Here is a 15,593-nt window from a genome sequence, read left to right on the forward strand (position 1 = left end):
TTCTTTTGCTAGAATGTATTTTAATTCTATTTATTATTTGGAATCCTCCCACAAAGGGGACAGTCCGTTCACCCCATCTATTTGTGTATTCAATTATTTATTTGTATCAGCATGGACTCAGGGCTATGTATTTTATTCCACGAGTTATAATCCAAAACTCTCATTATGTATCTGGCTGCTCACATTGCCCTGGTTTTGGCCATTTGGAACTCCTTCTGGTTCATGTGTCCTTTTGACAAGCTCTTGTTCTTTTTTCAGTGTGACCTGACGTTTTTGACAACACAAATGTTCCCAGCAATTCTCCTATTTTTCCCCTGCCCCAGCCATGGAGTCAAGTACTTCTCCAAAGGGTTTGGGGTCCTTTTATTGCACAATGGTGTTTAAAAATCAAGACCTGGGTGCTAGGTATGCTCTTTGCCACTGGAGTGTAATTGATTTTAGGCTCTGTCAGTGAACAGAATTAGGAACCTATGTATGTATTCCAACCCATGCATATACACACATTTGTATTCATGCAGAACCTCAATTTAATCACGAGAAGGCATCAGACAAGTCCAGATTGTGGGACAGTCTACAAAATAACTGACTAGCGGTGGGGAGGATACAGCTTAGTGGTAGAGCACATGCTTAGCATGCATGAGGTCCTGGGTTCAATCCCCAGTATATCTATTAAAAAAAAAAAAGATTAAAAGACACCTTCTTAAAAAAAGTATCTGACTAGCATCCTTCAAAAGTATCAAGCTCATAAAAAATAAGGAAATAATGAGGGCATATATTAGATTGAAGGAGAGTAAGGAGACATGGCAACTTAATATAACTTGGTTTTGAACAGAAAAAGGACATTAATGGGAAAACTGATGAAATCAGATAAGGTCTGCACCTTAGTTTACAGCGGGAGTTGGCAGAGTACACAGCTCATGGGCCAAATCTGATCTGCCACATGCTTTTGAAATAGTTTTATCGGAATGCAGATACTCTCATCCATTTACATGTTGTCTATGACTGTTTCTGTGCTACAGTGGCAGAGTTAAGTAGCTAAGCAGATACCTAAACTAGTTACTATCTGGCCTTTTACAGAAAAAGTTTGCCAACTCCTGGGTTAGTCTTGTAGCATTTAAAAATTCCTATTTTTGGTAATTGCACTATGGTTATGTCTATTATTAATATTAGGGATGCAGAGTATGGAAACTCTGTACTATTTCTGCAACTTCTCTATAGTCTAAAATTATTCCAAAATTAAAAAAAAATTAATTGAATTAGGCGCCAATATAAATACAGGAAATTTTACATAAATATCCTATATTTGTGTTTTTTTTTTAAAGTTAGGATGTTTTATACCATTGCCCAACAACTGAAACAAAATGAAAGTTGGGACTTGTGGATAATATTTGTGTCTGATACCACTGGTTATTGACTCAATATTCATTTTGATGGCATCAGAACCCTGATTTTTTTGGCATGTAGCAGCATTTAAAAGACCATATTTCCTAACCTTTCTTTCAGCCAGGGACAGTCTATGATGCATAAGAACAATTGTTTTAATGAGATTTTAAGGAAAGCTCAATAGAATGGGTCAGAAGGCTGGCATAAGCACTACTGACCCTTCTCCCTTTCTACTGCTTCTTGCCTGGACAATCAATGTGATGCCTGGAGTGTCAGCAGTCATCTTGGACTATGAGGTGAAGACAGAAGTCATGTATCCTTCCTCTCTTCAAGTGGGGCTCAAAGATAGAAGAAGCTTATGGTAGATTTACTGTGGCCTAATTTTTCATGCATCCTTGTATTCATGCCCTTTGCAATATCTCCTGTCAAGAGGTGGAAACTGTTTCCCAACCTGTTTAATTTGGAATGGACTTATGACTTGATTTGGCCAAGAGAATGCAGCAGAAATGTCTGAGCATCAGGTCTGAACTTAGACCTCAGCAAGCCTTGAGTGGTTCTCCTTTCTCTCTTGAAAACCTGTCACTGATATGTGAAATATCCCATGCTTAGACCATGATGAGAGGTCATGTGAACTGAGACCCAGTGGTCCTACCTGAGGACATCCAAATGCCAGGGCTCCAAATACGCCAAAACCCAGTCAAGATGAACACAGCTACTTACTCAGCACGATGCTGACTACAGATGCAGGTGAAATGTCTATCAACACCAAAAATTCTCTCTGCTGTAGACTTATGAACAATAGTTGTTCTTTTTGTTTTATGACACTGAGTTTGGGCTGCTCTGCTATTCAGTGGTAGTGGCCTGATAAAGAACCTGCATCTCTGATGCCCATGGACTCACCACTGCAGCCTGAGACCTCTTGCCTGAGGTCATCTTTTGTAAGAAAGCGAGAAAGCCATCTTGCCTAAACCACTCTAATTTTCAGGGTGTCTTACTTGCCACCAAACAGAATTCCTAAGTGATATGTACAGGGCATGAGCTGTCTACTTTTCTACAGTCCCCTCTCATCACGTGTCACACATTTATGTCACCTGCCTTGCCTCTATAGCACTTGAATGAGTGACCTGTTCCACAAGCCACTCTTTTGAAAAAGAGGAAGAAAGGTGATCTTTCAGTCTCACTTTGTACTCAGAAGTGCATTTAACTTAGTGGATTTCTTCTAAAGGGAGCATATTAGAGGACAATTATATATGTTTCTTTGCATACTCATGCCATACCCAAACCACCTGAGCTGGAGGCCTGTGGCTCAGGACAGCCGTGAAAAAGACCCACAGGATCCCAAGGAAATAACTGAAATGATGTTTTTTTTTTTCTTAGAAAATTTTAAAGCTTATTAAGATCATGCTAACCTCCCTTATTGTCAAGTACTGCTAAAAGTTCAATAAAATCCCTTTAGATGAAACATTTCTCTTTAAAAAGAGCAGTATAAACCTAGTTTCAAACTTTATCAGAACAAAGATTGAAAATTCATGTTACCGTTTCCATATATATGGAATATCTACATACTGTTTCCATATATATAGCCGTATGTGTATGTATGTATATGTACATGTATATATACACATATGGCTATATATCTAGAGAATCTGGAGTTTCAAGCAATTGCTAATCACATTCTTCTAAAAACAGTCATGGAAACATAATGTACATGGAAAGAAATTAGCTACACATATCATAACAGCAGACTTAAAATTATTAATAAACATGGTGACTATTAATAAGTGACAATCTATCAATTAAAATATGCAAGAGTAATTAACAGTTTATATCACCAATAAAAAGTAGTATAACCCAGCTTTATCCTTTTATATTTACTATTTTAAACTAAATGGCAGTCTTCATCAGTAAAATTACCACAAAGATACTTCAGTTTATAATTAGTATTTCACTGTGTGTGTTTTCAGAAAAAAATTTTAAAGAGTCACTTCTCCTATGAAGACCTCTACTTTTTAACAATACTCTGTTACATAAGAAACTCAAGAATGTTAAAACCATGTTTTAATTTTGGTATTTATCATTTCATTCTGCATCACAAACCTTTAACAAGAAATCTACAAATATGTGCATGTTTAAGAGTGTCATGGGCTCTGAAGATTCTTTGTACAAGGTAAAAGCTCATAACGAAACTCTGGAAAAGATATGATGTGGATGTGTTCTGACCCAGCATGCTGACTCCCATGGAATGAATACACAGGGACACACACAGTAAACTGCAGACCCAACAGGCACTGTTAGCCCAAGCCAGTGATTACCTATTTCATTAAGCTGTTTATTGCTGAGTTCAAGTCCTTAACCAGCTGCTTTTCTGTGCTAACCCTTGATCTCCTGGATAGGGACTCAGCCTCATCTTGTGAAAAATGACTGGATTTCATGTATGTCAATGGTTGATAGGAAATGTTTCACAGAAACAAAGCCCAAAGGTCAGAACAGGGAAAATTCCTGTGTAATATATAACAAGAAGCAACTCAATGAGGTCCGTGGACACTTATCTAATGGCAGAAAGCTTGGGTGGATACTACTTTGCCAAATCTCAATGCTGTATGCAAAAACTGGGGCTTTGTTCATCAAAACATTTTTGGTAGACCATATATCCTTGGTGAAGAAGCAAGCACTATAGCAGCTCTGCCCAAGAGAAATATAACATGAGCCACAAATGTGATACACATATGTAATTTTAAAATTTCTAATAGTTACATTAAAAAGGTAAAAGAAATAGGTAAAATTAATTTTAATAACGCATTTAAAACCAGTGTACTCAAAATATTATTTCAACAGTTATCAATGAGATATTTTCATTTATGTTTTCAGAATAGATCTTTGAAATCCATTGTATATTTTATGCTTACCACACATCTCAGTTTGGAGTAGCCACACTTCAAGTTCTCAACAGCCACAAGTGGTTAGTGGCTCCCATACTGGGTATTACAAGTCTAGAGTACTCTACGACTTAGTGTGATGATTTAAAGATCTTAGGAGTAACAGTAACTAGAGAAGAAAAAGATGAGGTTTCAACTATAATGGATTAATTAGTTTTTCCAAGAACAATTTGCTACAAAATTGTACTGTAACAATACAAAAATTGACACCAACTAGCTGGGTTTTTGCTTTAGTTTTTAAACATGTTAGTTTTAAAGCAGATTCTTCACAGTATAGAGGAAGTGTATTGTCGTAAATTGTCTCACTTATAACTCAAATATTTTGTAGGTATATGAATTATTGGGACATTAAAGTATGCTAAAATAAAACCTATTAAGCTTTAGTTAAACATCCCAAGCATGCAATGAAACATTTATTTACACCCTGTAACACTGGATAGTAAAACATAATATAGAAAGTCTGAAGTGAATATAAAATGTCAAAATTAATAGCACAATTTTATAATCAGCTTCCAATGCAATTATTAGTCTTTAGGGTAGAATTCATTCACATTAAAAATTGACATGCAAGGATTTTCTCCAGCATCAAATGAGGTCATTAAGATAATCTATAAATTAGGTTAAATAGAAGGTATAGAGGTCAGGTTGCACATTAATAAGCCATAAAACATTTAGATAAAAATTAAAGCTGTGCAGAAAATTAAACATTTTTCTGAAAGTTTTAAAAACAGCTTATGTACTCTAAAATCAATAAAATATTTCAAGCCTTAAGGATGTAAAATACCGGATAACTCAGTAATAATTAGAGTGTGTGCTTCTTAGGGTAGATTTTAATTTGCATTCCATGAGATTGTAAAGCAAATAATTCTCACGAAATATAAATGACAAAAGTTATGCATTTAAAAAATTCTGATTATGAATATACAAACAGCTCATACAACTTAACAAGAAAAAAACACAACCCAATCCAGAAGACCTGGGCAGAAGACCTAAGGGCAGAAAGATCTAAACAAGAATTTCTCCAATGAAGACATACAAATAGCCAATAGGCACATAAAAAATGTTCAATATTGCTAATTATCAGAGAAATACAAATCAAAACTATAATGAGGTAACACCTCACACCAGTCAGAATGGCCATCATTCAAAAGTACACAATCGATAAATGCTGGAGAGGGTGTGGAGAAAAGGGAACCCTCCTAAACTGTTGGTGGGAATGTAATTTGGTGCAGCCATTATGGGAAACAGTATGGAGATTCCTCAAATACTAAAAACAGACCTACCATATGTTCCAGTAATCCCACTCCTGGACATATATCCAGAGGGAACCTTAATTCAAAAAGACACATGTACTCCATTGTTCACAGCAGGACTATTTACAATAGCCAAGACACAGAAACAACCTAAATGTCCACCGACAGATGACTGAGTAAAGAAGATGTGGTATATTTATACACTGGAATACAACTCAGCCATAAAAAATAATAAAATAATGTCATTTGCAACAACATGGATGGACCCGAAGACTGTCATTCTAAGTGAAGTAAGCCAGAAAGAGAAAGAAAAATACCATGTGATATCACTCACGTGTGGAATCTTAAAAAAGAAGACACAAATGAACTTATTCACAAAGCAGAAACAGACTCACAGAGATAAAAAACAAACTTACGGTTACCAAGGGGGAAAAGGGATGGGAAGGGACACAGTGGGAGTTTGAGACGTGCAGATACTAACTACTATATATAAAACAGATAAGTAACAAGTTTCCTCTACATAGCACAGGGAACTGTATTCAGTACGTTGTAGTATAATGAAATATGCCACATAATGAAAAAGAAAATGAAAAGGAATGTATGTATGTATGTATGTATGTATGTGAATGACTGAAGCATGTTGCTGCACACCAGAAATTGACACAACATTGGAAACTGACTATACTTGAATTTAAAAAATAAATAAATAAAAATAAAAACAGGGAAATGGCAAAAAAAATTCCACTGATTATATATTAAGGTGTCATTGTAGAGAAATTGGAAAAACATAGAAGTAAAAAGTAGAAAAGAAAATCACTCAGAATACAGCACTGAAGACTTTGCTGACACTTTAGTTTACCTTCTTCCACGCTAACACTAGCATAATTTTTGCTGCCAGATTTTGGTGATATAATAAATTCAAGTGAGCTGCCTTGTAGATCTGATTCCTCTAACAGATCTTGTAGTCCCACTTAGTGTGTGTGTGTGTGTATATATATATATATATATACACACACATATACATACATATATACACACACACACATGTATATACACACACACTTCCCTCTCCTACACAGCCACCTTCCCAAAGGTTATAGAGTTCAGGGACACTTTAATCTGGAGCTGATCTGTCAAGTGACTTCCCTCATGCCCCCCTCCTCTTACTCAATCCCCCTCAATCTCATCGCAACACGCACATAATAAGACCACTGTCTAAACACACTATCTTTTAGTTAGCTCAAAGCTTTGTAATGCTCTTATTTAAGAAAAAAAAATGTTGCTTGCATAGAGATACGGATTACCAGCTTTGTTTATTTACAACCCTAGAACAGAAGAATAATCTAGAAGAAACATCATCTTTTACGTCATAGAAATAACATTGGTACTGGCTGTAAACATAACCCTTTGGTTCTATTTTACTTGGCTTTATCTTGTGCATGGAAGAATCTACTTTCTCAGAACTAGATTCAACAGTAAATATCATGGGCTTAAAGGGGCAGAATTTGCATTCAGCGCAGGATAGCGAATTATGTATGAATCAATCAGGCATGGTTCTTTGGCCTCACAGAAGTAACAGTCCAGTAGGGAAGAAAGTTTGCAATAAATTAAACAAATGAATATACATTTACACACTGGCATCAATGCTCTGAAGACAGTCAACACTGATGTGGAGATGGAGAACACAGCATTGTCTATCGTAGTTATGGACGTGATGACCTATTTGAAAGGATGACAAGAGTTCAGGAAGTTTCGCTCTCATTTCATCAAAACTGACCAGAAGCTTCTGCTCAGAAGCATGCCACTGTGGTAACAGAGGCCAAGACAGAATGATCTGCACGAATAACTCCTACACTGGTTTTAACACACAAATTTTGAATGTCTTACTAAGGTAGAGTCATTACCTGGGGGTGGTTCTCCTTTTTACAAGTATGAAAATCCTTCCAAAAACCACCACGGAGAAAAAGAAAAAAATATCTTTAGGAAGCTTCTATTAGATTTTCTATTGTAAGAGGGAAAGGTCTCCTTTTAACGCTACTGTAGGCACCCTACCTATGAAGTTGGTCTCAGATATGCTAAAAGAAAAGCTGTGATTGTAAAACTCATGGCAGGATTTTGAATTAAGAAGGATGGAAACATGGAGAAATGTTTGATCTTCGTTGAGCAGAAGCACTACACTGAATGCCTTTTGTACATACAAAAGTAGGCCAGAGGTGTCGTTGGGATAAGGCAGAGAGCCAGTTTGGCCTCCATGGAAGATTAAAAGAATTTGGGAAGAGTGAGTAGGCACTGGAACAGATGCGAGAGAGAACAATTAGAGAGGAGAAAAACAGAGAGAGAAACCCGGACTAACAGAGTGAGGGTTGGGGATTACAGAGACGAAAGAGAAAGACATAGACAGATGTAAAGAGAAAGCTGGAATCAAAAAATATATATATATAAATAAACTTATATATAAAACAGAAACAGACTCACAGACATAGAATACAGACTTGTGGATGCCAGAGGGGAGCAGGGTAGAAGGGATAAACTGGGAGTTCGAGATTCGCAGATGGTGACTGGTATATTAGATAAATAAGTTTATACTGTATAGCATGGGGAAATATATTCAGTGTCTTATAGTAGCTCACAGGGAAAAGAATAAGAACATGAATATATGTACTTTCATGTATGAGTGAGGAATTGTGCTGTACACGTGAAATTGACACAACATTGTAAACTGACCACAGCTCAATAAAAAAGAAAGCAAGGGGACAGACCTACAGACACACAGGCACAGGGAGTGGGAGTGGGAGAGAAACCCTGGGACATGGCAAAACTGATGCTAACAATGTGGGCACACAGCCAATGAGAATTTTGCTATGGCTAGACCGTCTATTGCATCTAGAGATACTAATAACTAACAGTGAATTCAATGTTCTTTCTCATTGTCTGCTGTAATTTCTCTCTGTGAATCTTTAGTAAAATCTGCTAGCAAATACTCCCTTTAGCACTGAGAGTATTTTGTAGAAATGAAGGAAGAATAGAGGTACCAGCTACCAGCCTGGCGCAAGCTGGTGAGAGGGGATGATATAGGATCCAAGACAGTGGGGAACAATGAATGGAAGAAGTGGGCTTCCCCATGGGGCTGACTCAGGAGGTGAGTAACCGGCCATTTTGCAAAATTATTGTTGCCCCTCAATGTCCCAAGGGATTAGTTCCAGGATCCTGCAGTCCAAAATCTGTGGATGCTCAAGTTCCAACTATAAAATGGGACAGTATTTGCATATAACATAGGCACATCCTCCTGTATACAGGCATACCTTGGAGAGGTATTCAGCTCCAGATATTCAGACCTTGGTGCGTTCAGTTCCAGACTACTGCAACAGAGCAAAGATTGAAACAAAGTGAGTCACATGAATTTTCTGGTTTCCCAAAAACTTTTTTGGGAGGGAGAAGAGGACAGAAGGGAGGTGAAGTGCACAGTGTAAGAAGAGAGGGAGGAAGGGAGGGAAAGAGAGATGGGGAGAGAGAAAGAGGGAGAAGTCCAGAGATCTGTCGAACATCTCTCTCATGTATTCAGCTGAGTACTATTCAGTTCAGGCACGTGAGGAAACTACTTGAGGCTAAGAGAAGAATGACCCAAAATGTTGACAGGTAACAATGGCCAGCCTTCACACTGGACCAGCAACAGTTCCTGTTTCTATCAGTCAGACTGGAAAGCCTGAATGTTCATGGGACACTGACTGGGAAAAACACTCTGGAAGAACTTGCCTTGGTAGTCAGTAGTAATTAGCTGTGGATCGAGCACTGTTCCAGTTGTACGTAGCAAATATTAAAGACTCCCCCAAATCAAACTGTTTCCAAATAATTGTATGTCACAGGATATTTATAGAAGCACTAAAATATCCAGCATCCAAAAACAGATAAAACACAATATCTGGCATCCAATCCACAATTATCAGGCATGCAAAGAAACAGAAAAATATGATGAATAAGGAGAAAGTAAATCCCTTAATCAAAATCAATGCATAGCTGACGTGTATTAGAATTAGCAGACCAGAACTTTAAAACAGTCATTATATTGTATTCCAGATGTTTGAGAAAGACCTAAATCAATCACATACAGATAAAGAATACAATGTGTGGGATGAAGAAAAAGCACTTGATGAGATTATCAGCAGATTAACTGTTAAAGAATGACAGATTAATGAACTTGGAAACATAGCAGTAAAAACAATTTAAAAATGAGAGAGAGAAAGTATATAAAGTAAATTAACAACAACATATCAGTGACCTGTGGAATAACTTCAAGTAGCCTAGGAATAGTGTAAGTGGATTCACCAATGCAAAGGATATAGAGAAAAGGACAGAAAAAAAATTGAAGGTATAATGACTGAGAATTTTCCAAACTTGATGAAAAATACATATACCTACAGATTTAACAAGCTCAATGAAGCCTAAACACAAAAGAACTGAAGACTACATCCAGATACATAATAATTATATTGCTGAGAAATGATGATAGAGAAAATTTTAGCAAAAGCTAGTGGTGAAAAAAAAAAAAGACAGTATGTACAGAGAAGCAAAGATGAGGATGACACTGTATTTATTATCAGAAACAATGCAAACAAGAAGACAGTGGCATAAAATCTTTAAAGTCATAAAATAAATGTGAGTTTAGAATTCTCAACCCAAAAAATTTATTACAAAATTGAAGATGAAATAAAGATATTTTGAGACCTTCCCCACAAAAAAACTCATAGTGCAATAAATATATAAAAAACAGCAAGAGATGATAGGCTTAAACCTGACTAAATTAAATGTAAATGGTCTAAATAACCATTAAAAGGCAGAGATATCAGATTGGATTAAAAAAAAGACCCAACTATATGCCGCCTACAAGAAATACATTTTATAAATACACAAGTAAGTGGAATGTAAAGAATAGAAAAAAGGTATGCAAAAATTAATCAAAAGAAAGCTAGAGTGCTATCTTAATATCATACAAAGCAGATTTCAGAGAAAAAAAATATTAACCAAGAATGAAACTGGTAATTTCATAATAATAAAAGTGAAAATTCACCAAGACTTAACAATACTGTTTATATATCTAAAAAGAGTTTTGAAATATATGAAGCAGAAGCTGATACAACTAGAAAAAATAGACAAACCTTATAACTTAGTCTACAATCTATAATTATTATTGTATAAAGACAATGCTATCTCAGTGGACTGTTAGAATAAGTAAATAGAAAATCAGTAAGACTTTAGAAGATTTGAACAACACTAACACGAAATTGGCCTGATCAACATTTGTGGCATTCTTTGACCAGCAATAGTGGAATAAACATTCTTGTCAAGAACACATAGAATGCTTAGATAGACTGTATTCTGAGTCATAAAACAAGTCCCAATTAGTTTAAAACGATTCAGTCGTACAAAGTATGTTATCTGAGTGTAATGAGATTAAATTCGAAAGCAGTAACAGAAAAATCTCTGGAAAGTTCCCAAGTATTTAGAGACCAAAAAACATACTTCTAAATAAACCATGAGTTAAAGGAGAAATCAAAAGAGAAATTAGAAAGTATTCAGAAGTAAAAAGTTTTAAACAGTATGTAAAAACTCGTGGGATACCACAACAATAATACCCAGAGGATGTTTTTTTGTAGATCATCATGAATAAAAGAACACAAGAAAGGTCTCAAATCAATGACCTTAAATTCCACCTTAATTGGGAAAAGATAAACTTAGTGATCATGAGTAAGGCAATGATTTCTGAAATACAACACTAAAGGCATGGACCATAAAAGAAAAATTTGAAAAACTAAGCTTCGTCAAAATTAAGGACTTTTGTTCTACCAGAGGATAATGGCTGAAAAGGACGCTGAAAAGACAAATCAATATTGACAGAAACACTTTAAAATTATAAATCTGATAAAGCACTTTTATTGAGACTATATGAAGACCCCTCAAAACACAGTCATAGCTTTAAAAAACCAAGCAACCCAGATTTACACATGGGCAAAAGAGCTGAACAGACACTTCATGACTAGACACTGATAAGTATGTACATTAAATATGTTCAATATCATTAGTCCATTAGGGGAAATATAAAATAAAAACACTACACTCTCGCTAGAATCACTATAATTAAGATTAACCGTTACCGGGTCTCGGCAAGGATTTGGAAGTACTGGGACTCTCATATATTCCTGGGGGAATGTAAAATGGTTTAAGTGCTTTGGAAAACAGTTCGGCAGTTTCTTAAACTGTTAAACATGTGCCTGCTGTGTGATCCAGTCATGTCATCTAAGTATTTACCAAAGAGAAATAAAAGCATCTGTCCATAGAAAGGCTTGTGCGTGCATGTTCATAGCAGCTTTACTGGTAATAGCCAAAAAAAACTGGAAACAATCTAACTGTCCATCAACAGGTAAATGTATAAACCACCTCTGGTGTGTCCGTATTACAGACTGCTGCTCAACAGTAAAATGGAGCGAGCTCTTGATACACGCTACAACTTGGATGAATCTCAGACTAACGATGCTGCGTGAAAGAAACCAGACCCACAAAGTATACCAGCTATGTGATTTCATTTATACAAAACTCTAGGTAATGCAACCTAATGCGTGGTGACAGAAGTAAGATCAGTGGCTGTCTGGGGACAGAGGTGGGGTGGAAAGGAAGGGGAGTAAGAGAGAGGTTTTAAAAGGCCACAGGAAAATTTTTGAGGATGGAGGTGTTTACTTTCTCATGCCGATCGTTTCATAGTTATGTATGTCTGTCAGCACGTATCAAATTGCACATTTTAAATATGGGCAGTTATTTGTATGCCAGTTATACCTCAATAGAGCCATTTCTTTAAAAAGAAAAAAAGAGTATTCATTTCCTCATTTGTACTAACTTCATACATAAGCTCAATAATCTTATAGCTATTGTACGGTCCGTGCAGATGCAAAACAGCCCCAACAAAGCAGAAAGCTCTATCAGACAGCACTGCTCTCACTCCTGTTAATTGTAATTAGGAAGTGAATGATGACTTTTAAAAAGCACACAGGGATTACTCTTCTTCTCGCAAATGCCTCCAGTACTTTTATCCATGATTTGCAATACTCTGTAATTTATGCAAAGCCCCTCGAATATCATGGTGCCACATCTCGTCAAAAAACTTTCTGCAATTGGATCAGCACAACCTTCTTTTTCTTTTTCTTTTCTTCCTCTTTTAAAAATCACAGCTTGCAACCATTTTCTAAGTGCTCACTGCCTTCTCTGCCTGGCTAGGGTCATACAAAGAACCAAATATTCCAGCTGTGTAAAATGATCTCTGTATTTGACCTTTTCTGTGGTACAGGGATAAAAAGAAACTTGTATGCATTTGGGGTACAATTTATGCTCGTGAAATACAGTATTAACCTGCAATTTCTAAAACTTCTCACTCCACCCTTGGCCTATTTTATGGAAGTTGACTTTAAAATCGCCAGAAATTCAGAAACAGTTGAACTAAATTACGTGTTCAAGAGAGTGCTATGTTTAATTTATCCTAACCTTTCTCTTGATTTTTAAATGGTCCTTTTCCAAAAGCTAAATGACAGTTTTTAATATGAATCTGTACCTCTCCCTCATTCTATTAACAGCGGTCAGATTAATGACCTTAGTGACTGAGACTGAATAATCAATATTTTATGCGTATAGGTATACTTCATTTTCTTGTGCTTCACTTTATTGCATTTTGCAGATAAATTGCATTTTTTACAAATTGAAGGTTTTGTGGTACCTCCCTGTGTTGACCAAGTCTATCAGCGCCATTTTTCAAGAAGTATTATTTTTCTAATTAAGGCATACATACTTGTTTTTATGGACATAATGCTACTATGCACTTAACTGACTATAGCATAGTATAAACATAACTTTTATATGCACTGGGAAACCCCCCCCCAAAAAAAAATCATGTGACTTGCTTTATTGCAATGGTCTGGAATGCAACCCATAATATCTCTGAGGTGTGACTCATCACTAATTTCCCAGTGCCAATCTGAGAGAACCGCAGACTGAGTGACTGAGAGAACGGAAGGGTGTTTTGTCTTCAGAAGGTTCCAGTTATAAGAAAATGCTCAAGACAGAGGCGTATCTTGTCACCATGACCCTCAACCTGGAATCCGTGAAGACAGAAATGGAAATCATTAAGGCCTGATCATGCGTGGGCATCTACCCCTGAAAGCGCAGGTCCAAGCTCAGTGAAGCAGCGATGGTCTTTACTGTTGTCTAGTTTTCGCTCTGTTCAGTATCTCATGCTGACCAGAAGTTCTATTTGGCAGTTGTTCATGTTTCATATTTTTAAAGAGAAAAGTAATTAAGAACTCTGGTACAAAACAATCCCCAAACATGGAGTCTACAGGGAAAAGAAATTATAAATGTTCTTTGGTGGTAAAAACGTTGGCGCCACCACTGGACTTTATCAGCAAACCCCTTAATTAAGAGTTGAAACCGTGGTAGGAATTCAGGGACTGCTGGAGAACAAGGACCCAGCACAACTGGGGAATTAAGAGGAAATCTGGCATCAAACTAAAGGCTCTAAATACCTGGGGTTTATTTTGGGGGAGGGGTATGTCTAAGACGAATTGAGATTTTCTGGAGATGATGTGAAAGGCACTAGTGGGGGAGTCAGGCAAGAGGCCTGGGCCCATCTTATTTCTGTTCCTAACCTGTCAGGTAACTGATAAATTTAGGAATACTGTCATTATTTAGTAATTACCCTCCTCTTATCTATACCTTTTGCCATGCGACTTTGGAGTTGCTGCCAAAAGGTGAGGTATATTTCTCCCCCAGGTGCTTTGCTTTGTTCAACAAAATAACAGCTTACACCTCCAAGGCTACGTCTTGAAAGGCCTCGTCTATTTCCCCTTAGGCTCTTGCACTATGACCTTCCCCTTGGGAGCATGCCTGAGCTAGCCTGCTGGAAGATGAGACCAATGGAGCAGGGCTGAGCTGCCCCATTCTTCCCAGCTGAGGCCAGCCAAGACCAGCCAACCTCCAGCCAAGATCAGCCAATCTCCAGCTGGGAACATCAGAGCTGTATAGCTGACCACTGTCTGATTCAAGACCCACAAGCAATAAACTTTCACTGCAACCTGCCACTGAGGTTTTGTATTTGTTATGCAGTACTGTGGCAGCAGATAACGGCCACATTCTCTGAAATGCTAGAAAATCAGAATTTAAGTAGATAGTCACTCGGGTCCCTTACAGCTCAGCCACTGCAATGGAAGCAACACAAGGTCTCGGGCTGACACATCAAAGTCTTCCCCCTGTCACTTTGGACCTACCTATCACAGACTAACTACCAAACAGTGCCACCAGTCAGCCTCAGTTAACCTCACCCATGCAAGGGCCCCTGCCGGGTAACCATCCTTTATGAGTCTTATGTACTTCAAACTGCCTGCAACGTTGAAAGACAGGAGTGACAAATGGCCAATGAGACCCAGTAAGGCTTCAGCGTTGCTGACAGAACAGAGAGGAAGGAAGGGAAGAAAGGAACGAGGAAAGGAGAAAGACGGGAGAGATGGACAATACCCCCAGAAAGGCACTCCCTCATTAGGCCACCCTTGAGCCCACCGATCTTCCCTCACCCCACCCAACACCCCTAAGTTACGTAGCCCACAGGGTCCCGGAGGGAACGTGAGGATGGCTGCCAGGGTTAACAACCCGGGTGTCCCCAGCTTGTTTAAAGTTTGCATTATGCCACTTTGCTTTTACGAAAGCCCTCCATTAGCACCACTTCTCGCCTGCCGCAAGGAATTCAAAGAGGATTTTCACTTTTACAAAAAAAGGCAAACACTGAAAATAGTGTTCATCTGTTTTGCAGGCGGCGGGGGGCTGGGGGCTGTTACAGAAGCAGCTGTGCACCCCGCAAGAGCGGGACCACCAAGCTCCCTCCCCGGGAACTGTCCTCGGCATCGCAGCATCCAGCCGCCAGAGCTCTGGACTGCGTCTGCGAGCATCTGTGCTTCATCTCCACTTATTTTGTGCATCTGTCAGCAAGATG

General features: G+C 37.7%; 1 protein-coding gene across 2 annotated transcripts in view; it reads right to left on the reverse strand.

Annotated features, from left to right (window-relative positions):
- PAK5 (p21 (RAC1) activated kinase 5) overlaps nucleotides 1-15,593 on the reverse strand; it is a 246,834-nt gene that overhangs the window by 147,508 nt on the left and 83,733 nt on the right. The window contains exon 2 of one of the 2 annotated variants that reach the window (XM_031434244.2): nucleotides 8,875-8,931. The exons of the other annotated variant lie outside the window; for it this stretch is intronic. The gene's annotated coding sequence lies outside the window, so the exon portion shown is untranslated. The remainder of the gene's footprint in view (nucleotides 1-8,874; nucleotides 8,932-15,593) is intronic. 2 annotated transcript variants of the gene reach the window in all.

Source organism: Camelus dromedarius, chromosome 18 (genome assembly GCF_036321535.1).
Source record: "Camelus dromedarius isolate mCamDro1 chromosome 18, mCamDro1.pat, whole genome shotgun sequence".
Lineage (NCBI taxonomy): Eukaryota > Metazoa > Chordata > Mammalia > Artiodactyla > Camelidae > Camelus > Camelus dromedarius.